The sequence below is a fragment of the Anopheles gambiae genome, chromosome 2 (assembly GCF_943734735.2).
Source record: "Anopheles gambiae chromosome 2, idAnoGambNW_F1_1, whole genome shotgun sequence".
In the NCBI taxonomy this organism is placed as follows: domain Eukaryota; kingdom Metazoa; phylum Arthropoda; class Insecta; order Diptera; family Culicidae; genus Anopheles; species Anopheles gambiae.
The window spans coordinates 98,578,023-98,600,878 of record NC_064601.1 but is presented as its reverse complement, the minus strand read 5'-3'; the positions used below and the strand labels follow the sequence as shown (position 1 = coordinate 98,600,878).

The 22,856-nt window shown below is 43.6% G+C and overlaps 1 protein-coding gene across 8 annotated transcripts in view; it reads right to left on the bottom strand.

Annotated features, from left to right (window-relative positions):
* Positions 1–22,856, bottom strand: part of LOC1276942 (bifunctional heparan sulfate N-deacetylase/N-sulfotransferase) — a 178,792-nt gene that overhangs the window by 68,237 nt on the left and 87,699 nt on the right. The gene's annotated exons all lie outside the window — the stretch shown is intronic.

The following is a 22,856-nucleotide window of genomic DNA, read 5'->3' as shown; positions in this document are numbered from 1 at the left end:
ACTCACATAGATAGCTGCTCGAAAACTGCTATACAATGCAAATAGCTGACAGGCTGAAATTTCAGCCAACGAACCTAAAACGGAAAGGGCCCCAATCTTGGTTTTGGGTATTAATATTTTTTTGCCAGTACTGCATAAATCGGCGATGGCATAGCGATGGACAATTTACGATGGTAAGTTTACTCGATTGCATACATTCAGGCGATTTTTTTCTGGGGATACGTTTTTGAGACGAGAAAAATAACATACCAGCAGGCTAAAATTTACATAAAGCTTTATGTTTTGAAACAGTAAAACAATTCTATACAAACGAGCTTCTTTCAAGCTTGCAAGCGTAACAAACGTACGAAATGCCCTGGAATATTTCACACGGGGAAAGCAACAAAGCAAGAGAAAAATTGTTGCACGTCAAATGAAAAATACAACCACCGTAAAAGTCCTGCCGAAACATTAATAACATGTACGGGCGGCAGGGGAAACATACTAACACGACAACCGGGTACCGGCTCACAGTGCCAGAGCATGGTACAAATTGCAAGGACATGATGAAGAATCTACCAGTAGGAAGTATCCGTAGCCCACTAACACCCCCCGAACAGGGGGCGGAGGACGCTGGTTCGAAACACGGTGGCCCCAAATGTGTTTGCGAGTTAATTTATTATTCCACAACCAATATGCGATCGAAACATAAATCATCGTAAGTTCATTTGAAACTCAGCACGCACCGATAGCTGGAGCATGGTTGACAGAATGTGATTATAGGCTCCGGGGGCAAGCAGAAGCACAATGCACAGTGAGGCTGGAGAACTGTGTGGCGATGTCCTGTGTTTGGGCCTTTTTCCATTCACCTTTCACCACTCCACAAACGCTTTGCAGGACAAAACGCATATGAAACAATGGCCCCGCAAACAATTTAGCTTCCGCGGCACGAAAAGGTGATGAACCGGCACGGTGTTATTATAGGCGCGGCTCAGTGCTAGGCACCCGCCAGTGGGGAACTGTACTTTTCCCGCTTCCCTTTACTCCATGCGGGAAAGCAACGAGATAATATCGGTGAGGATTTTCCGCGTGTCATATTGGTGTACATACACACATCCGCTATTAGTAAACAATGGATAGTTTATGGAGTTTCCGCGACACTTTTCCACCGTGCAGGACGGACCACCGTCCCCGGGAGGACTGTCTATGGTAAATAAAATAACAACCACAAAGCCACAGCAGCAGTGGAGTGGGAGAGGGTCGGTTCCGTTGGTTAATACGTAACATTTCCATTCCAATAAGGGATAAAGTATAGCTGGTTGGCTTTGGGGGAAGTGATTGTGTAGCAATTTGTGGATTGAATTATTGCCGATCGCATCCCCCCGCTGGGGACAGGGAAGCTGCTGGGAAGCAGGTTAATGTGCAATCGTGAACCGTGTTGGGAAAGTTTTTTAGTTGCTTGACTGGGCTAATCGCTCGGGTGTTTATCGTAACACCTGTCGGGTTAGATTGGTTTCGACGGCGATCAGGGCCGACAATTTAATCGATACCATGCTGGTTTTTCTTTATTGTAATTTTAAACAAAGTTCAAATTGGATTACTCTTTTATGCAACGAATGATCGGTATAATTAAGTGATATAAAGCACAGTATTATTGGCGTAATTAGTTCAATCCATCGAGTTTTGATGTGTAAGCAGTGAATGGTGATAATTTATTAGTAGAATTAAAAACGACTAACTTTAAGATGAAAAACAGCGAATAACCTCATATTTTGGGATTTTATAAAGCTTTTTATCGGTAATTGTCAATGTCAATTTCAAAAGCCTAAATAAAGCCATAAGTAAGATAATTTAAACATTATAATACACAGTAATGATACAGTAAAAGACATAGAACATTCTCAAAAACCTATTTTTCAAACCAAACGCGCAATTTTTAATTGAACTGTCAGCCAAGTATCAACCTTCTAATCAGACATGTTAGGATGTCAACGAGAAGCCGTCCAAGTATTGAATCCCGTTTGTATTCAATTCCTTGATTCCTTCTATAAAATGACCTTCCAATTGAGTGATGTGATAATGCATTTAAAGTGTAAGATTAAACTGGAGCTAACATAATCCCATTACGTGCCAATAATCCCTCAATGCTTATGCACTGGCCAGCTAATCCTTCTCTTGTAGTGTTCTTCTACTGCACCGTAAAGCAAATCATTCCCACACATTTGTAAAACAAACGAAAAACTACTGCCCCCCAGACATGCACATGAAACTAATATCCTGTAACTGGTACCCGTTTTCCAGTTGGTGAGGATTTTCCAGCACTTTCTCCCACACACACACACATATGACAAGCGTCACAACGGAGCGGCACAACGCACACGGAATTCATTACCGGTTCGCGGCTTCAGATCCGATTACAGCACATTTAATTTGCTTAATGCCACATTGGCGGCCGGCGGAAAATCAACACCCAGCCACAATCCACCCGGGACGGACGGTAATAAGGAAAAGCTCAACGTGACCTTCGGATTACCAATTACCGATTGATTTTTCCTCATGCCCGCAGCGGGAGCTCGTATCCGCCCCGAGGCGGAGTGCGCCCGTGCAGAAAGGTTGCTCTGGTGGATAATTGGTGAACGCATGTTTCCACTGATTGTGGCATGCGCACTGTTGTGTGTCACAACGGTGAAACAAATTGGCATTAATTCGGCCAAACATCGATCGATCGGAGGGGATTAAGATTGAGGGTGCATTAAAATAAATAATTTCCCAGTGTCACGGTGCGATCACTTGCTGGGGCGTGCGACGAACGAGATGCAAAACCACAAATTTCACAATTCGTACCGTTTGTGGTGAGGATATGTATGTATTCTACGAAGAGATGCAAAAGGATCTTTTGTTCGCAAATAATTGTTTAATTTCATTTGATTTCACTGTTATCCAGTATTGATTTTGTCTCAATGAGTGCTCATTTTGACAGAGAAAAAATTGCATTAATGTTTTGTTTATGTTTGTTTTGAAAGAAAAATAAAAGAAGGTCAATATTACAGTTTATTCATGGGTAAAGTTGGCAAAAATCTAGAATAGACTCATATCCCACTCCGAAAATTTAGGAACCGACTCCAGAAAGTAGGTCCTATAGGCATTATACGGAGCTGTCCGGAGTCATTCTAAGTCGGGTTATTCGGAGTCGTCCGAAGTCAAAATCATCCGAAATCGGAGTCATCCGAAGTTGGACTTTTCCCGAGTCGAAGTCATCCGGAGTCGAAGACATTAGAAGTCGAAGTCATCCGAAACCGGAGCCTTCCGGAGTTGGAGTCATCCAATGTCAGAGCCATCCGGGGTCGGAGTCTTCCGGAGTCGGATGCATCTCTAGTTGAAGTCATCCAATGTCGGAGTCATCCGAAGTCGGCGTCTTCCGGAGTCGGATTAATCCGAAGTCAAAGTCATCCAATGTCGGAGTCATGCCAAGTCGGAGTCGGAGTCATCCGGAGTCGGAGTCGGAGTCTTCCAAAGTCGAAGTCTTCCCATGTCGGAGTCTTCCTAAGTCGGAGTCATTACAAGTCGGAGTCGGAGTCATCCGGAGTCGGAGTCGGAGTCTTCCGAAGTCGAAGTCTTCCCAAGTCGGAGTCTTCCGAAGTCGGAGTCATCCCAAGTCGGAGTCATCCCAAGTCGGAGTCGTCCCAAGTCGGAGTCGTCCGGAGTCGGAATCGGTTTCGGAGTTGTCCGGAGCTATCCAAAGTCCGAGTTGTCCGGTGTCTGTGAGTCTGAGGGCGACTTCGAGCGACGCCGATTCCAGTTCGATTTTGATTCCGGTTGACATCGGTCGAGTTCGACTAAGGGTGGAACTAGTGATTCCGGATTTGCTGGAGTTAGAATCGGACTAACAATAACCGGAGTCGCATCAAAGTGGTGTGTGCGTTCCTGAGAGCACATTACTATTACAATGATGCATTAAAATGTTCAAACACTGAAAAAAATTAAAATGACATGAGCAGCTTTACACTGTGCAAAAAGCTATCACGTGCTAGCTGGAGTATCGCCCATTAAGCACTCTTCCTACTCGGTGGCACATATTAGAACCATTTTTTTAAGGTTAACACATGACACACCATCATAAGTAATTGCTTGCACGACATCAATTGTACTGCTAGACTGTCGTCGCCCCCTTTCTTAACAGCAGCACATCCGTGTGAGCGGCTTTGAACTATATACACCCACCAACGCTTGCTGTTGGCGAAAATGTGTACACACCCGCGCACTCACATTCATCATCACCACACCACACAGCAGCATCGCCGTCATCTTTATCACCATCATCACGGACGACGGGCCCGAACAAGTGACAGGAGAGTGTGAAGAACTCGGCAATATGAAGATGAATCGCAGCGAAGGGGGCGCACACGCGCGCGCCAGAGTACGCGCATGGAGGCTGCAAACGCGCAGAAGCCTCGTGATATCTACCGGGCACCGCGGCAGTAGACAAATGTCGCTTTCAGACGAAGTTTTATCTCTTCCGGTGCCGGATTCCGGCGGCCGGCCATAAATCAATCAGAAAATGTGCGTGCACGCCACTGTGTGGCTTTTCGCGAGCAAACATACACGCGAACATGTGTTTGTTGTTGCTGCTACTGCTGCTACTGCTGCTGGTGCTGGTGGCGTTAGAACGGAACGAGTATGTGAAAGAAAGAAAACAAAATGGTTTGGAGAAAAGAGGAAAAAACCCAAAGGGAAATGCTATTCATTCTGTTCCTGTGCCGCAGTTCGTGCGGCTCTAGCGCGTGGCGGGGCCAACGATTTATGATGACGCTCGAAGGCAAAAGAGAGAATATGAGAGTATATTCACAGAAACTCTTAGAAAGAGCGAGAGAAAGAGCGAGAGAGAGAAAGAGAGAGAGAGAGAGAGAGAGAAAGAGAGAGAGAGAGAGAGAGAGACCATCTAAAACACCACACAAAGAATTGGTGCGGTGTCGGCTTCGCATTGTGTCAATAGATAAACGAGTGAAGATAATGAACTTTGGGGTGGAAATTTGGAGCTTTCCATCACAATCGACGCACAGCCGAAACCGGTGAAGTAAGGACAAAAGATTTCCCTAACGCTCGCCTTCGGCAGCTGCCGCCAGCGATCCCCAAAGCTGTGTGCGGTGGGAATCGATAGGATTTGAATTTGTCTGCTTCTCGTCCGACGGTTCATCCTCGAGGTATGATTGATCGGCAAAGTAAAGCGAGAGCAGAAGCGCATTGATCATGTTGAGAAGTGTGATGTACATCAAACATTGGATTTCGTGATGTTTGATGAGTGCTTATGGGAAAAGGGGAATGATTTATTAAATTGTTGCTTGCTTTATTGGGCGGATTTGCGATAGGAGGCCAGTAAATCTGGAGCCCTATAAATAACATGACTATGACTAATAACATGACACTACATCTCACTATATGACAAGAATCTTTAAAGGCACTGAAGTTGTATAATAATGAAGGAAGAAAGACGAAAGAGGTAGAAAAACACACACTTCAACGTTGTAAAACAGCCATCGGAAGCAACGGGCAGTTAATAAAATTTGACAAAAATCCCATTACATCTCGTCTAGCGAAAACCTTTCACCGTCATACTGAGGAAGGCCTGCCATCTACTGTCCGGGTTATTGCTTTTTTCGAAGCTTCGAAGCCAAAACGAGACACTTCTTTTCAGACTGCCAGACGCACACAGACGCACACACCTGGCATCTTAGACAGGATAAGATAAATCTGCCAAAAGCACTTCACCCGACCGGGGTCACATTGTTTGACAGGACAGGGGCCAACAGCGTATCCGTTTGATTCGTGCCGTTAACGATTATCGTTCAACACCGCGTATCGTATCCGTGTGGGCGATAAAAGCGGAATGCCCCCGAGGGGGGTCACATGAAAAGCTAATGTGTTTTTTGGCGCGGGTTGATATGGCGTGCCAGATATACTGCTATGGGAAGTGGAAAATGGTTCGATTTTCTATTGAATGTTCCACGAAATGGGTTCCGTCAGATAAGGAGCCACGAAAAGGTTAAACATAAAGATAAACAGTGACTTCTTCTAGTCTCTTTGCGAGGCTGAAAGGTCGTTATTTTTGTTGTTGTTGACAGTATAGAAGATGCTTTGGTTTCCCGGGGGCAGTTTTTAAACTAGATTGTGAAAATTTAAATAATAACAAAGTTTTCAACTACATTTTTAAAAATATTCAAACCAATATCAAACAAATCACTATTATCATTTTTTTACCACTGGACGCACTGAGTTTGTGTGTGTGTGTGTATAAGTTCATGTTCTCTGCTGCATAGCAAGCTACTTACCGTCTCAAGCAGCATTAATATATTTAATGTACCATACAAAGGACGACCAGCGCTACACATGTTGAATAACGGCAGGGGTTGAAACATACAAAAAAGTTAATTATTTTTCCGTCGAGAACTGTTCCGTCCATTCGGCCAACTTTCCTCGGCCATTCATTATTTCAACGAGTGATATGAAAGTGCATTTTCAAATACATTTCCGTATATCCGTGCAGAAAAAGTTCAAGTGCGTCGGTGCGATCATATCGCCACGGTGGGAGTGTAGCACCACTACACCCACTTTCCATCGGATTCAGTTGACAATAACACAAACACACACACACACAAAAAAAGAAGCGAATCCCACCTCATACCTTTTCGGTCCGGTTGGCAAGGCTTCCAAAGGATTTTACTCAATTTGCATAAAAAATTCATTACTTTAAGTGAGCTCCCCAACTACTGAAGCCACTTGAAGCAAAACTGTACTGACAGTGCACTGAGTGGCACTCACCAAGAGAAAAAAAGGTGTACCTAAAGCCAATGCCAGAGGTGGTTTGAAAATGGTAGCCCGTTGAGTATCGGAGTAGTGGAGATTGAACGACATAATACAAAAAAGCAGGCCGAAAAAGGCGGACAAAGAGTAGAGGGAGAAGAAGAGGGAGGGATGCTATAAATTGTGCATCTTTTCATGCATTCGCAAAAATGTCCTTATCGTCCTGCTATCGTCGTCCTGCTATCATTCCATTGCTGCTAGAATTTCGAGCTGCGAACAGCTACTGCTTATCCGCTTAGCGCACCGGCCGGCCCTCGCCGGATATAATCCCCCCCCCCCCCCCCTGAACCATTACTTTAGAAGCTTGTGCTGAAATGGAACTAATTTTCGTTTCAACAAGCTGAAGAGCTGCCCGGCTGAAGATGCTGCATAGTTAGATGAATTGCCGGCAGCATCGGAGCACTGAAAATTCACACTGTAAGATTGCATCGAACGCGCTCCGCTGCTGCCACGCTTTCATCTGCCTTCGATGCAATGCTTACCCTGTCACCGGCAAAAGTCTCTGGCGACCGGGAAACCCGAACAAGCGGGTGAGTTTCGCGAGCAAAGTGTCACTTCGACGTATATTTTATCCGCAGGATATTTCGCTACCCGGCTGGTACGATACATTCACACTCCCGAACTGCGCTGGTAGAGCTTGAAGGAAGCAAGCACGTAATAAGTATCGCGCCCCGGTATGCGAAGCGATGAAGCAAGTGGCTTTTTGCACTCTTGGGCTCTGCTCTCCACTCGAGGCTCGATACACAGCGCTGTGTCGGTAAGAATGGAGAAAATTTCATAAATTTGTCACTAGTGCAAGTGTTTTCTGGGTTGGCTAGAATGTGAAAACTCGGCAACTTGCCTACACAGTTGATAGCGTAAGCGAACCCGTGCGGCATTTTGGAGACGAAATGAATGCATATGACGGCTGACAGCGGTTTTGTCCCGAGGTCCGAGCCTGTCTCAGTTATGGTAATAGAGAGTTTCTGAATAGGGATTACGTTTGATGGAGCAGTGTGGTACGAAATGGCAATTATGTCCATTTTAAAGTACCGAGCATAGTGAGCAATTAAATATTAAAATCTTCAGTCGTTTGAAACCGTTGATAGAGTTGATTATCTTAATGAGCTTTTTCATCATCCATAACAAGAAAGGAACGTTAATCCTATGTTCGTATACTAGCGTTTGCTGTTCGTAATAAATTCATTACAATCATTATTTTATAATTTGTTAAGGCATTATATGCTCATGCTTAGACAGAAACTGAACAGAAAGGTATGTCCTAATAACAAAGGAAATGATCAAAGGACCGGAAATAAATTGAAAAAAGACACATTATGAGGTCCTTTTACGATACAGACACTTTTTTTGCCCAAAATGTAATAGTTTTACAAAGCATTGCGGCAACATGAATATTTTAAAAATGTTCGCAATGCGAATTTCATTTAAAAAAGACAAACAACGGTGAGTGCAATATTGTTCATATTTTAACAGTAAACTTGTTCATTGATGCATCAAAATTTGTAATTGACAGTTGACGATTTAAATCAGTGCTCAACTCATTTCACATTGAAGAGAAGATAACAATCCCATTCAAAACAACCAAAATCCAAAATTGTACTGCTTAAGCACACACAAAAATCCATTGAAATTGCAATTGCAATAAAACAAAGCACGTACAAAGAAAAATCAATTCCCAACAGAATAATAGTGGTAAAATACAGAAAAAAAGAAAGAGCATGGGTGGGGGTTTGGGAAGGAGAAAAAATTACACCAACACCTTCGAATGCTTCAGCATTAGCACCAGCATGATCGTATCGCGTGATGCATACGTGGGGATATCCCTTTTTCTATACACCCGGTCACTGACAGTTTGGCGATAGATGGGCAAAAGATACTGAAGCATACGTATGTTGCGCTCTTTTTTTTTTTTTGGTTTCCCCATTTTTGCTCCCGCTTTTTATTATCACATAAACCGTTCACAAACCACGCAGAACCTAGTACGGCACAGCGCAACACAGCAGTGAATATATGTATCCTTTCTTTTTTTAGATCCCTCGCCGCCACGGCTGATGTTCAATGCACTTGACGTGCAAGAAATGTGGACTGCCCCTGCTGGGGAGGACGGAGAGATTGCAGATTGGATAAAAAATATATTGGCCAAAATTGAATTGATCTAACCATGGACCGGCGTGGCGTTGCTGGCCTAGAAACGGGATCGTCCTCGTACGTACGGGCGCTGCAAACCCGCTCTGCTGACCGGTAGTTTCCGGTGCTGTAACAGATTGCTTTTGACCGCCGGCACACACCCAACCCAATCGCCTTCCAGCACGTATACTAGAGATGTCGGTTAGTAGTTTGGTTGTTTTGGTTCCGTGGCTTCGTGCTCTCCCCGTCAGCGGACTGCCTGTACAAGTCGTTGGCGTATCCGCTCCACTTTTTGCAAAAGCCGGCTATACACTGGCATTGTCACGATTTTAATTGAAAGACTTATTGGATGCACGCCATGGTAGTGGTGGGTGGGTGGTGTGTGTCTCGTGCAGTCCTCGGGTGAGCAAATCGCGTGGTCATCACCAGCGTAAAACGTATTTACAGCAGCCCAGCCCTACGGCACTTTTATAGCGTGATCGGGTGAGACAGATGCGAGATGCAAGGCAAAACGGGTGTTGCTTGCAATCACACTTCGTTAGTGTAGCAAGCGGGGGCAGCAAATAACCACACTCACACACATCAGCGTCATTATTTACAGGTGACACGGTCAAGTTATTTTCAGTATGCGCGCACGTTGTGTGATAAAATTATGTGAACTTTTCCCATTAAAAGATGCATTGATGCCGTTTTCTGATTGACATTTAACGAATTTCTGTTGTTTTCTTGGAAACATGATTACTCTAATGCCAATAAGATTAAAAACAAAATCCAACTGTGTTTTGCGTTTATATGAAATTCTCATATTTAAAACAAACTCAAACAATCGCGGTTGCCAATTAAAGTGCAACAATATTTTTCGTGTGAAAAATCATAAAAAAGAACATTCCGTACTCCGTGCAGCATCAGATTATGCAGACACGCTCGCACACGAACGGAGTTATTCCAATTTATGAATATTTACTATTGAACCGCAACGCAATATAACCGGATGCTTCCCAGAACAGCCGTTACCAACGCAACAGCAAAAAAGATGTCCCATCATTGCCGCAAAATATGCGCAAATTGCTTTTCATTCGCTAACCTGTTGCTAAGTGAACAGTGCTAAAAACGTTGTTTTCTTGCCTTGGTCCCCACACACAACACTACGAGCACTCCCACTTTGCATGAAAATAATACACACCCCGCCGAAATGTTCGTGTTCTCTCGTTTTTATTAACAATTTTCTTCACTCCTTCCAGCCTAAAATGGCCAAATTTGTGGCAAATGATTCAGTTTGGTTCAGCACACAGCTTCGCTCAAGTAACGAGCAGAACGTGAGCGATACACTCACCAGCCATTCTGTGCACGATACACCACTTAACGCCGAAAACAAGGTTATTCAATTGGAAAAAAACAGCAACATAAAATTTAAGGTACATTAAAAGCATAACTTTCATCTTACTGCCTCCTCTCTTTCTCTCTCACTCCGACCGCAGTTTGTTATTGCCGACTCGTCACCAAAAGTACTGTTTTCCCCCGTTGTTCCCAATTGGAAATCGATCGTTGAGTACAAACACACACACTCTTTTTTTATTTTACCGTTCTGCCAGGCTTAAACCGAATGTTTCACACAAACGCAATTGAACCGAATTGTTAATAGTACGGCCAGGAATGGTTCTGCAGCAAAAAAAATGGAGGCAACGTACCCCCATAAAAACAGTGGAACTTCATCGTACTGCAAAAACCGAAACACACCTTTTTTTGTCGTTACGTTGATGTTCCCATTTCATTTTATACCCGCGTGGTACCAACACCAAAAAAAAAAAGATATCACCTCTCGCGACCTAACACATCACACTTAACGTTCCCACCTGGTTTGCTTTCGTTCTTCTTCTTCCAGTTCCAGTGCCGGCAAAGAAGGGTGGGAAAAAAGGGAGTTGCTGCTGCACTTATTTCGGCTAGCCGCGTTTATTTATTCATTATAGAGAGCTTATTTTCATTTTTATTGGAAATTCATTTTTATTACCCTCGGGGTACACACTTCGGTTGGCCCGCAGGCAGGTTGGTCTACGGGGGCAACGCGTATGTATCGGATTTGCACTTCCGCTTTTTTGCCGCGGAAAGCAACGAATAAATGCGCGGCCGACACACAAAAAGGTTCAATAGCGTGCGCGGCGCTCGTTGCAGTTTGCACCCGTGTTTGCAAATGGCTCTTTTACATTTCTTCTTCGATTCGCAGCCGCTGTTAATCTGCGATCGATTATGCAGGTGGTGCTTAGGCAGATTTGGTTTTGCTAATGGTACCGGCTCCATTGTGCGCTGTGTTTTGCTGTTCGCAACCAACCGATTGCACTTGTCGTGCACTTGCGATTGCACTCAAGAACGGTTTTTTTTCTCCTACTTTAAAATATTCTGTTGTACTATATGCCCCATTTCCATATCAAACAGACTATTTCGAAAAACTAAATTTAGCGCTTAAAATTTCCCTAAACCCGATCGGTATTGTTTGCATTCGACAAATATTTGCTTTCGTAAGTGTACTCGAACGCGCGATTGGATGGGCCAGAATGGGATATTCGATGAGATTATTGACAGAGCAGCTTTTAAACTTTTTGCTTTCTTTTTTTTTTGGTAAAATTTCAATATTCAAAACATTCAGTCTTACATGAAGAAAGATTACAGTGAAGTTGCAATACTTAATTCATGTATTATGTTTAATTTGCTTAGAGAAATTGACAAAAAAATCAATTTTATACTTTTTCCAAAGACGTAATATAAAACCTTATCCATTAACCGAAAACTAATATGTAATCAGAACAGGACTAAATAACGTACAAGGGATTCAATATGATTTGAACCTACAGATCAATATGATTCGAACTTGATGAATGATTCATCAATAATAATGTTGATTTACAGGGTTTTCCAGGGATTCTCATAGTTGTGGGACAATTCCGTGACTCTTTCTTATGCGAGAGAACTTCATATGATGTAAATTTGACTCTATGGCATCCTTTTTGGACAGGCTCCTTCGAAATTCCGATTGGATTTGTCCAACAGGGGTGCTATAGAATCCAATTCGCATTAAATTAAGCTCATTTCACGTAGCAAACAGTGAATAGAGTGTCCCAAAGCAATGACATCTTCTGGAAAACCCAGTAAATGATTCGTTTTATGCACACACTAATAGAAAACTTATTTATAAAATGTGTAAACGAAGGCCGTTCCTACTACATAATCAAATTTATCAGGATAGAATGATAGTTCTACATCAACGATAAAGCAAATTACGCTTGAAAACACTTTACGAGATTCTAATCGCACGAAAAAGTTGTTCATTTGATGAACACGCCCCGCACACACGGCCCTGCACACTACACCAGAGAACCGCCGCCTGCACTACCGGCAACAAGGCTAGCAATAAATTTATCACGGCCTGCAATCAGCCGCACCACCGCGCGGACCACCGTGGAAAAGGAATATATCCTCGGCAACCTCAAAGACAACAAACCATCGCCCGGTGGCACGCCCTTCCCCCCGGGGGGCAGGAACACAACGCAGGAACACATCAAAACCAGCGTGTACAGCGTCGTTTCCGTGTGATCTAAAATTCATCAGTCGCCTGTGCACGCCTGTCTGCGTACAAACGCCAATTACTGCTCGGCGAGCGGAAGGGCCTTTCCTGGTCCTGGTGGCCGGATCTGGCGCCGGCTATGCTAAACGGTTGGATGCGTGCGTGTGATGTCAAATATTTACTTTTCCAAAGCAAACCCGCTGCGTGCCTGTGCCCGGCTGTGCTCCACCAACAAGCAGGGGGAACCGTGTCCTGATGAGCTGTTGAAGCACGCCGTCTCTCTTCCTTCATACTGTGTTTTGTCCTCCTGCTGATAGGTTTTTGGCGGAATCCTGGTGTGTGGGAACAAATAAAGCCAACCGTACAAAACATGCACGAAGAAGAGAACAAAACCGATCTCTAAACACGATGCTAAAAATGCCGGATTGCCAAACGTGAATTGGATTGAAATTGGACCGCGGCGGCGGTCGTAGGCGGACAAGGAATTGATAGTGGAACGAATCTGAAATAAACCACCAAAAACTACCCCCACCGTGTGCTGTACTACATCCCTGCTGGAACACGTATACGGTTCTCGCTAGTGCGGCAGCAATTTGTCGATGCTCGCCGGTCCGCGGCACCTTCCGGCGTGAGAAAAACCACGTGGGAAATTTGAAGCCTGTATCTCCTGGGGACGTTTTTTTTTTGTAGGCAAAATAAGCTTTTTCGTTTCACCATCCACACACCAACGACCTTGTATGTGCGAGAGAGGATCGTTACGAAACGCCCTTTGTTTTTGTGGATCCAAAAAAAGAAAGATGAAAAAACCATGTACAGACACCCATCTGATGCGTACACCAACATTCCCAGCAAAAAGAAAAAAAGAGGACAATAAAATATTCCTACTATCCGACAGAATGACGTCAGTCACATGAAGATAGAGCTGTGTTGAGCTCTGCGCATCTATTGGTTCGCTGTGATGTTTAAAAATTCTTCGCCACCGTCCTAGCGCCTAAAGCGGGCGCGAGTGCACAACACATCAGCAGCTCCATGTGCACCCAAGGTCTCATAAAGTCGGTTCCAAAGCGCAACGGTAGTAAAACGCGGGATGAAAACCACTGGATGGTTGGTTGTCATGTGTTGTTCGTGGTTTGTTCCTGAGTTCCTATTCTATAGCGGGACCTCTGTAGAATAGGAATAGTGAGGCAAGAACACACAGGAACGTTCCCACTTAGTGATCTGGCACGTAAAATATTGTCAAGGTGTGACGTATAGCCTGATGGTGTTGTATTCATTATCACTACATTTTTCGGACTTCCTTACAGCAAAATATTCTTTATACATTTATGGAGAAGTAACGGATTCCCAGAAGATGTTTTTAATGCCCAAATTTGTCACATACTTTAACAGTAAACACAAAACGAATAGCAAACTTAAAAGTTAAGTGAGAGGCAACAAACACGGGGCCAAATGATGGTCCAAGGAACTCTTTGGAGTTGACACGCAGTTATGCAGGCCTTCTGCGGGCTACGATTAAATGATTATTCTATACATTCTACACAATGTGTTAGCCAAAATCGGCACCTGGGAGTATATCTAGAAGATTTCTACAAGGACATAACAGAATTCCAGCAGAAATTTTGAGAAAAATTCGCAACAGAAGAGTTCTAGTTAGTTCGAGTTATGACCAAATGCACTACTAAACATTTTTGCCGAGTCTCGTTTAAAAATAAACGAAATTCGCACCGAAAATCTCGGCTAAAAATGATAATAACATCTTACGCCTTTAACCGAAATTTTAGTTCAGGAAAGCTGAGATATCAGCAAACTGGATGATTGTCGGATATTGCTAATTATTGTTTTTTTTCTCGCCTAAAACAGTTGCATCGGGTTGTGACTGTATTACGATAACAAACAACGTCCGGGAAAAACGATTTATTCTGAAAAGAAACATTTAGTTATAACTACAGAAACTTAGTCCTTTTTTAACGAACGGATAATATCACACGATCATAATCAAAATGAAAAATTGGACAACAACAAAGGAATCATTATTCATGCTCAAACCAATCCAACGCTAGACATAAATTCTGATTTATGTGAAACAGCTGTTACAACCAAACAGCAATCCTGCACTCAACAAACCTAACTAACGCAAAACAACGTGTCCATATACACTATTGACTGTCCTTCCCTTCATGGACTAAGCTCGTTGACATTCAATAGACAAAGCATATTTTTTAGTTACTTTTACACCCGTAACGGAGCATCAGTAGAAGCGTTAGCAAGCAGCAGTATCTATTTGCTGTTTGACAGTATATGCAAAGCAAACAGAACAGACCATGCTCTACTGGTTGTGCGAAAAGTGCGCGAAACAAACGTGCAGAGCAGCGCGTCCCTGAGCGGATTCACTATTTACTTATGCGTATCCGTATCGGAGAATAAATTCCGGGTCGGTCAGACCCTTTTTCCGGTTCCACATTTCGGCATCCAGCGGCAGTTTCCGCGGGTCGGTGTCGGCACACAGTGCTGGGGTAGCGCAGGGCGCGCGCATTCGAATGAAAAATTTAATGTTTATTCGGGGATTTATGATTACCGTGTGGCACCGGCACCGGCACTAGTTACGCCCGTTACGACCTGCCCGGAAGTGCCCGGCGCAAATGGTCAAAACGCCCGTCCATGCGTACAAATGCTGTGCAAATTGTATAAATGTTACAGAACCCTGGCCTTGGCTCCCGCCCCCTGCTCTGCCGAAAAAAGACAGTTAACCTCACGTAGCACGGTAAACTCTTCTCTGCCGCTGCCCGTTTAGTGCCCGGAGTACGGAGAAAAAACCAGGTCCCACGAAAAGCCAGGCCACACCATTGCGCTCCAAGTTTCACAGTCGCAACAACAGTCGGAAAACGGTTCGTTTCGTGAGTGAAGGTACATACCCCCAGTAGCACTGGTAGCTCTCGTTTTCAAAGGTCCGGGAAAAGGTACACACTGGTCGGTCACATTGAGAATGGGGGAAAAATGTGAAACCGTACCGGACTACGGAACGGGTGAAACGATTACCGCTGCTTTCCCAGGCACAAACACACGCGTGCCTGCATGCGCTGTATAATTAATGGGATTATTTTCGGGTTGTGCCACGGATTAGCTAACGCTAACCACACCACCCTTCGCACCCCGTTCCCTACGAATTGTTCGGCCAAACGGCCTGGCCGAATTGGAAGGAGCCAAGTGTGTGCTGTTAGCGCTAACAACCCCGATTTAAGTCTGATTAGTTGTCTCCGACCAGGCAAAGGGGGCACTACTTAACTGGTCGGGGCGGACGCGTTTGAGTGCCCCAATCTGGCAATACCGAGAGCTGTAGAGTGTGCGGCGAGATGGCGATGCAACCGGGGCACACTAGAATTATTATAAAGGGGATAATGATCTAATTTATTTGCTTAACTAAAACATGCTCGTGTCGCGGCTAATGCAGAGATTAGATGTATCGCCATTAGCCTGCGGGTTGCGGTACATCCCCGATCTATCGGAAGCATTTTGGGACTCCTTTTGGCGAGTAAGAGAGTGTGTTGTTATTTTCACAATTAGCATTACGAACTTAGCAAAGCTCAGCAAACGATAAGCGATCATTAGAAGCATGAGAAAAGGTGAGGGTGTGCTTTGGATTACTAAATCTAAGATGTTGATAAGGCTGGGAAGGAGGGTTTGTAGAGTACAATGGTTTAGAAGATATATCTTTGTTTCGGTTTGTTTAATCACTTAATTGAGCACTTTTCTAGAAAAGAACATTCAATTAAGAATTGGAGATTTTGCATATCTGTACTTGGAATTAGTCAATCATAATTTGTAGATGCAATGTCTCGGTAGGACGCAACTCCACAAAAAGAACAACAAGCCTTGATTTCAAATTGAGACTTTTAATTAGACTATTTTTGATTCAAGAATAGTCTAAACTTAGCGCCAATTCCATTGCATCGATTTTAATCTCAAATGTTAGTCTTGTTAGATCATTTTTAATTACATTAATAGTTTCCATGACTCAGACTTTTGAATAACAACTTTTTCAAAAAAAAAATCCTTATCAAAATCTTATGATTCATAACCCCCTTCATAACCTATTCTAACCGGTCACTAACCAGCAAGATGGCATTTTTCTTCATCCTTCTTTTTGTTTTTGAATAAAAACCTTCCTAACATTGCGCTTACCCTTTACCACTAACCATTATCTGCCTATTATGTACGGCTTACTGACCCGTACACACCCCGGCAGATAGCACCACGTCCAGAACACACGGCACAAAAAGCCACGAGCCACCGCCCACACACGTACAGTAGTGGACAGCAACCAGCTGGAGCTGGAGCTGGCGACTGTTTACACCTGCTAACCGTCATTTTGCCGTCAGCCGTTAAATGGTCCGACTGTGGGGCCGTGTGCAGAAGTGTACCAACAAGTGTGCCTCGGTTTTTGCCGCCGGGCACGACGACTTCACGCACAGATGCTACTACTGACGATGAGTGTGGGGTGATGGTGGTTGTCGCTGGTCTCTACTACTTGCGTACGCCTTTAGAGGCTCTCCAGAGAGCGGGTGGAGATGATAATGTGCTTTTAAGTGAATTTTCCTCCCATTGAAGCTGCACTTGGCGCTACGGTCGGCATGGAATATCTCCTGCAAGCTGGACACAACATTCGAATGCACATTTAGGAGAAGTCATTCTACCATACGCACCAACCCACCCTCGCACACAAAGGAGGGCAAGCAGTTGTGCCTAGCGCCTTAACCACTTTACTATGCACGAAACCGTCATCTGCACACAGCAGAGGAGCATGCGACACAGTTGGCACTCGGGATAGTGATGCTTTCGGTTGGCTTTAATCGGTTTGCCAGCGGGCTGAAAACACGAGCAGCAATCACGCGTCAGTAGATGTCAAATAGGACACACTGTGCCTCGAGATTCGGCAAATGTTGTACTCTAAAATTCTAAATCTTAAGTTCAGTATTAAAAGCATGGTATGAACAGTAGAGTAAAGTTAAAGCCTTACGTTAACGAAATTATCCCAAAGTCAAGTAGTTAAATAGATAAACAATACCTTTTCTCAACGTCAGACAGCTACAAAACTTACCTGAAAAGAAAGAAAGGCAAATATTGTATTAATACATAAACAAATACACACATACTAGCTATTGTCAGTATCCTACTACACGAAACAGCATGAACTACAAATGCTTTACTTCCTAGAATGATCTCTACATCAAAATCACTCTCGGGCCAGCCCAACTACTCAATTCACCGCCGCTAACCGCATCAAAGAGCCGACCAGGAAGATGAATCTTACACCAAATCGAACATTTCGGAGCGTGTTGAAATCAAATTCCAGCATTCCACACAGCCCACACGTGCACGAGATGGAAAAGGCTTCGCGCGGAGCCGCGCACATCGCTGTCGTCTTCGCTTTGAAGACAAACGAGCAACAAAAAAAAGGCTAACCAAACGTTAAAATGTAGATCCCTTTTATTGCCTTTCACCGTACTTGAACTCAGTGCTTGCTTGGGAGAAGCTTCACTCTATCCGGCGCGAAGACTTCTCCGTGCATTAGTAGGAGAAATGTATGGTTTCCACCATTTTTTTGCAGCCCAATTTGAAATCGACCCGAACCGCATCATCTATCTGCGGGTTGCTAGAGTGATACGGGACGAGTATGTACTGTATGGTGTGAGATAGGCAATATTGCAGTTCAATTCCACGATTCCAGACATCTGGTTTGCAAAATGTACGCGTGGGTATAGACAAGAGGCGGGAATGGAGTTTTTTTGAAAGCGATGGCTTGTAAGGTCTCCTCTTTTGTTCGCCCGTGACTGTCCTATTGACAGCTGTTTTAGGGCCATGTTGTTATGAAAATAGAGCACCTAGCATTTCCTGGAAAGTACGCTTCGTGCGTGCTTGTACTATTTCTGTCGATAGCTACGCGAAATATGCAACCAATTATCAGAAATCTCTATTGAAACGTGTAGTGTACATGTAGCTCGCACATGTAGCTCAAAATAGGACAATTCTCATAAATCATAAATGAGAAAACAAGCAGGTTTCCGTTGTTGCTCGTAACCCAAATTGAGCTGTTCAAATTTCAATTTCTACCGATAAAAAACAAATATCAATCCTCAAAATCAAGGCTTTGTCCCGCTAATCATCTATCACAGGCATCTATATCTGCACAGCAAATGGGATGCAGTAACCATCAAACACCAAACGTAATTGCATTCTTACCTCCACATTTTCCTCGACATTTTAATGCGATTTGTTATTTTTTTCCAACCAGCGACACCAGCAAATGAAATTGCTTTCGGTGCTATGTCATCACTATGCTGCACAGAGCGTGCGGTATGCGATTACACGCATAAACCCTTGCATAGACGATTCTCAGGCACAGTATGCAACAACAACAAAAACTTTCCCAGACACACTGCTCACCATGCAATATTAAATATGCACTAATTGCATTCACCGACCGTGATGGTACCTGGGCGCGCATCCGGCGTATGTGTCGGAGCGGAAATGCACGGATCAATGGAAAACGTTCTTCACCGAATCAAGTGGTTGTGGCGGAGGTGGGTTCATGTTCAGCGTAATGGAACACGGTATTCAATTCAACTTTTTTTTTTTAATTAATTCTCTATCCCTCATTCCGTCGTTTATTTGCTTGCTTGTAAACAAACATAAATAGCCATTTTGCTTTGATCTCGTGCTGAAGTATCGATAATGAGTGTACCATTTCATTCATTTTTTTTTGCTCCACCGATTGTCACTCATTAACATGGAAGCGTCATCATAAGAGCGCCTGAAAAACAGCAGCGTAACAAATTCCACCAACGAAATCAACGTGGAAAACTACCATGCCGTGATTGGAGTTTCACCCAGCTGGCGTTTTGCAGTATGAACCGTACGGCATGCGGTCCTCGTATATCAAACATACCATACTAATGCTTTTCAACAAACGCAGTCTCATATTTGAATTCTATATACGCTCAATTACAACATGGTTCGTAAAAACGGGTTGTATAAAAAGAAAAGTTTCAACTAATTTAGTGGTCGGTTACTTGGCAACGAAAAAAATGTGTGCATGCATCAATGCCAAAGGAAGCAACGAGCCGTAAAACGATGCGCAACTAATATAAAAAAGGAACCCACCTTGTCCTGTGTCCCGTTTTGTCTTCGATCCTTTCTGGGGGGACAGCGTTGTCTTTTGCACATAAAACAAGTGGAAGGAAATTTAATTATCTCCACAAGCGCTCGCGCCGTAGTTACTCCAGCGACAGCACAGCTCGGATGCCAGCGCAGTGAGCGAAACGGACTATCTACAACACCATGGCCCGCAAGAGAAAGTGCCACTTTGCCATCATCATTGGCCTGAAGCGGGCAGCACTACAGTGGCGCGAGGCAAATAAAAAAAACAATCCTTACTTTTATTTCGCAAAAAAGAAAACATTAAGCACGCCGTTAGAAATGGAAACCGTGGCAAAGTGCGTCACCGATCCGTGGGAGAACATAATCCGTGTCGAAACGAAGCCAATGAAGCCACCCCGGAACTGCTGACTTGCTTGAACTCGAGCCGTTTCTCGTTCACTACTTTCCCGCAGAAGGTCCTTCACCGTTTCCAAAACTCGAATGCGCTCCACTGTGGGCATGCTACAACAACTGCCGCAGCCACTACTACAATTCGGACCAACCGTATAGGGTGGCTTCTGCACGAGCCAGAGATCCCACCCGTCTAGACGTCTACGGAAAATGGTGCTGTAGTCTTTGTTTTTCCCTCTTTCTTAAACTTCCAAAATGCGAAAAGCTTCGTGCTGGTGAATGTGACGGGAGACAGATACCCCTGCGGTGGGATTTTGCAGCTCAACACCAGACATTGAAATTATTGGCTGCCAACAATGTACTTGGCGGCTCGGTTCGGTTGCCGAAGCGGAGCAATATCGATCCCGCTTATTTGCGTGCAAAGAAACGTACGCCAAATTTGCCACAATTTTCTTCCGCTGTTGAATGCGTTCACTGAGAGGATACATCGTAGTAGATTGAGTTTTTGTGAGTTAAAACACATTTCTAATATTGAATTGTTCATTGTGTAAAACTTTCCCAACCGGTTAGGAAACATCTTTAACCGTTGAAAAAAACTTATTCAAAGCACAAAATCACATCGAACAGATGCCTCGAGAGTTCTAACCGCAAAGCTCACTGTGTATTAGCTAGCTGCGGTTTTTCATTTTCGTTCGCTCTTTTGTTGAAACCCATTTTCACAACCGGGTTAAGAACTCGCTGCTCGAAAAGCGCTGCTTTGTGGTTTGCTCATGTTTCCTTTATCGGTTAAAAACTAGTTGACAGCTGAAAAGCTAAAACCTTGGCTAAAACCACAATGCCAGAACGTTTAATTAACCGGTTACTCACACTGATGTTTCTGTCATGCACTCGCAAGGGATATCGTTTGGGCCACTAATACTAGTTTCGTTGGTGGTCTATGTACGTCTCTATGGATATGTTTTTTTAAAAGATAAGGAGTAAATGATGCCTAAGCTAAGTCCTGGTTTAGTGTCCTTCACTATTTGTCTGAAATAATTACTGTTAAAATTCGATCAACACACTCCATTGAATATGTTTCACATTTTGATTCACAATCATAGAAGATACAGACAATTTTGTACTAATACTAATCGTAACTTTGTGTATCGTAGATAAAAAAATTGAGGATCTTTCCCATTGCAAGGGTGGGCTTAAGTAACAGCGACGAGGAAGAACGGATTATCAAACTTACTCAAGTCGCTATCCAAACTTCTCTGTCACTTGTACCCACCGCAACGGGAAGCCAATTATCGGGCGACGATTTCGCTAAGTCGGTTAGAAATAAAAACTTCCAGATGAGCAGATTTGTAGCTCGAAAGCATACGCTACATTTCACACCAGAACGTACCAGATGATGATAGCTCTTTCGTAGCACTTCCTACCATAATACCTAGCACACTGGGCACATTCGAAGCTTAAAAAAGGATTTGATGAAAAGTTAAAGATTAGTGCCAATAGTCTAATTGCACCAGGATGTATGAAAGTCATTCACCAAAGTGGACGAAGTAGATTCGCTGCCGTAGATTAAGTTCTCATCGGCTTAAACGGCTTTTGCAGCAGAGTATTTCGTAGCTGCCGCCCAACGGTCCAATAAAATAATTCACTCGATTGGTGATACGGAGGCGGAGAAGCGTGAACTTTATGAAGTAAACTAACTTTGTGTGGAACTTTCAAAATTATGCTACACGATACAAAGAGCAATCAATAGAACCCGAGTAAACAGAAGGGATATTGAAATAGTATTTATTTGTAAACTTGTGGAATTCGCAATGATTGGCTTTCAAGACAGCAATCCATACTTTCGGTGGATAATTTAGGCATTGCTTTTCTCTTAAACGAACTTTAAAGGATTAACAGAGAGTTAAAACATTGTTTCAGCTATTTAAAATAACAGTAAAGGAACATTTTTAACACTATGTCTCTATTCCAATGGTGTCCTATATAGAGTACTGGTATCCACAATTGTGCCCATTCTTATGTATCAAATGTGAATTCCAACAATTCATTTATCATTCCGGCTTCAAACAGACAGCGACACATACTAGACGTATGTTTGTATCAGACTATAACGTTACAAATTTCAAACCCTGCACATCATCCCTCTTGACCAAGGCACGTTTTCAGCAGGCATGTACAAAACTCCAGCACGCGGTGTGGTTAAACTACAATATCAACAACCCCTTCCTCTTCCCGGCAGCTGCAATGCCACACTGCCAAGCTAGCTAGAGCTACTATACGTGGGACAGTAAAATGTCATGTGGGAAATTTATAGTCTCCATTTTGCTAGCGAAAGGGGGTGCTGTGCTTCCGGTGAGCTGTGAAATAAAAGTAAAGTAACGTACATTTTCACACCCCCAGAGAGCAAGCGATACGATACGCTGTGTCTTCGTGGTGCCGTACTGGCTGCAAAAAAAAAAAAACCGTAGCTCCGGAAAGAATTCTCTGTGGAATACCAATCAAGCACTTTACCCTGACAGGACCATATCAAACTGTTGCCATTTGGAACTCTTCTGGGAGAGTATTGAGTATCGTTAGAGGTAAAACAAAAACAAAAACAAACAACATACGAGGCAACCAAATTTACCTTGAAAAGTTTGAAGCAGACGGGTGATCGGTTTGGGGGGTGCAAATTTCACCAACAGTTATGGTTGAGCGTTTTGCAACGATGTTAGGATGTTAGAGTGCTGTTCTGTTAGTAGTGCTCAGTGATGACAATCGAGCAGACGGGTCATTTTGCCTACACACAACCATT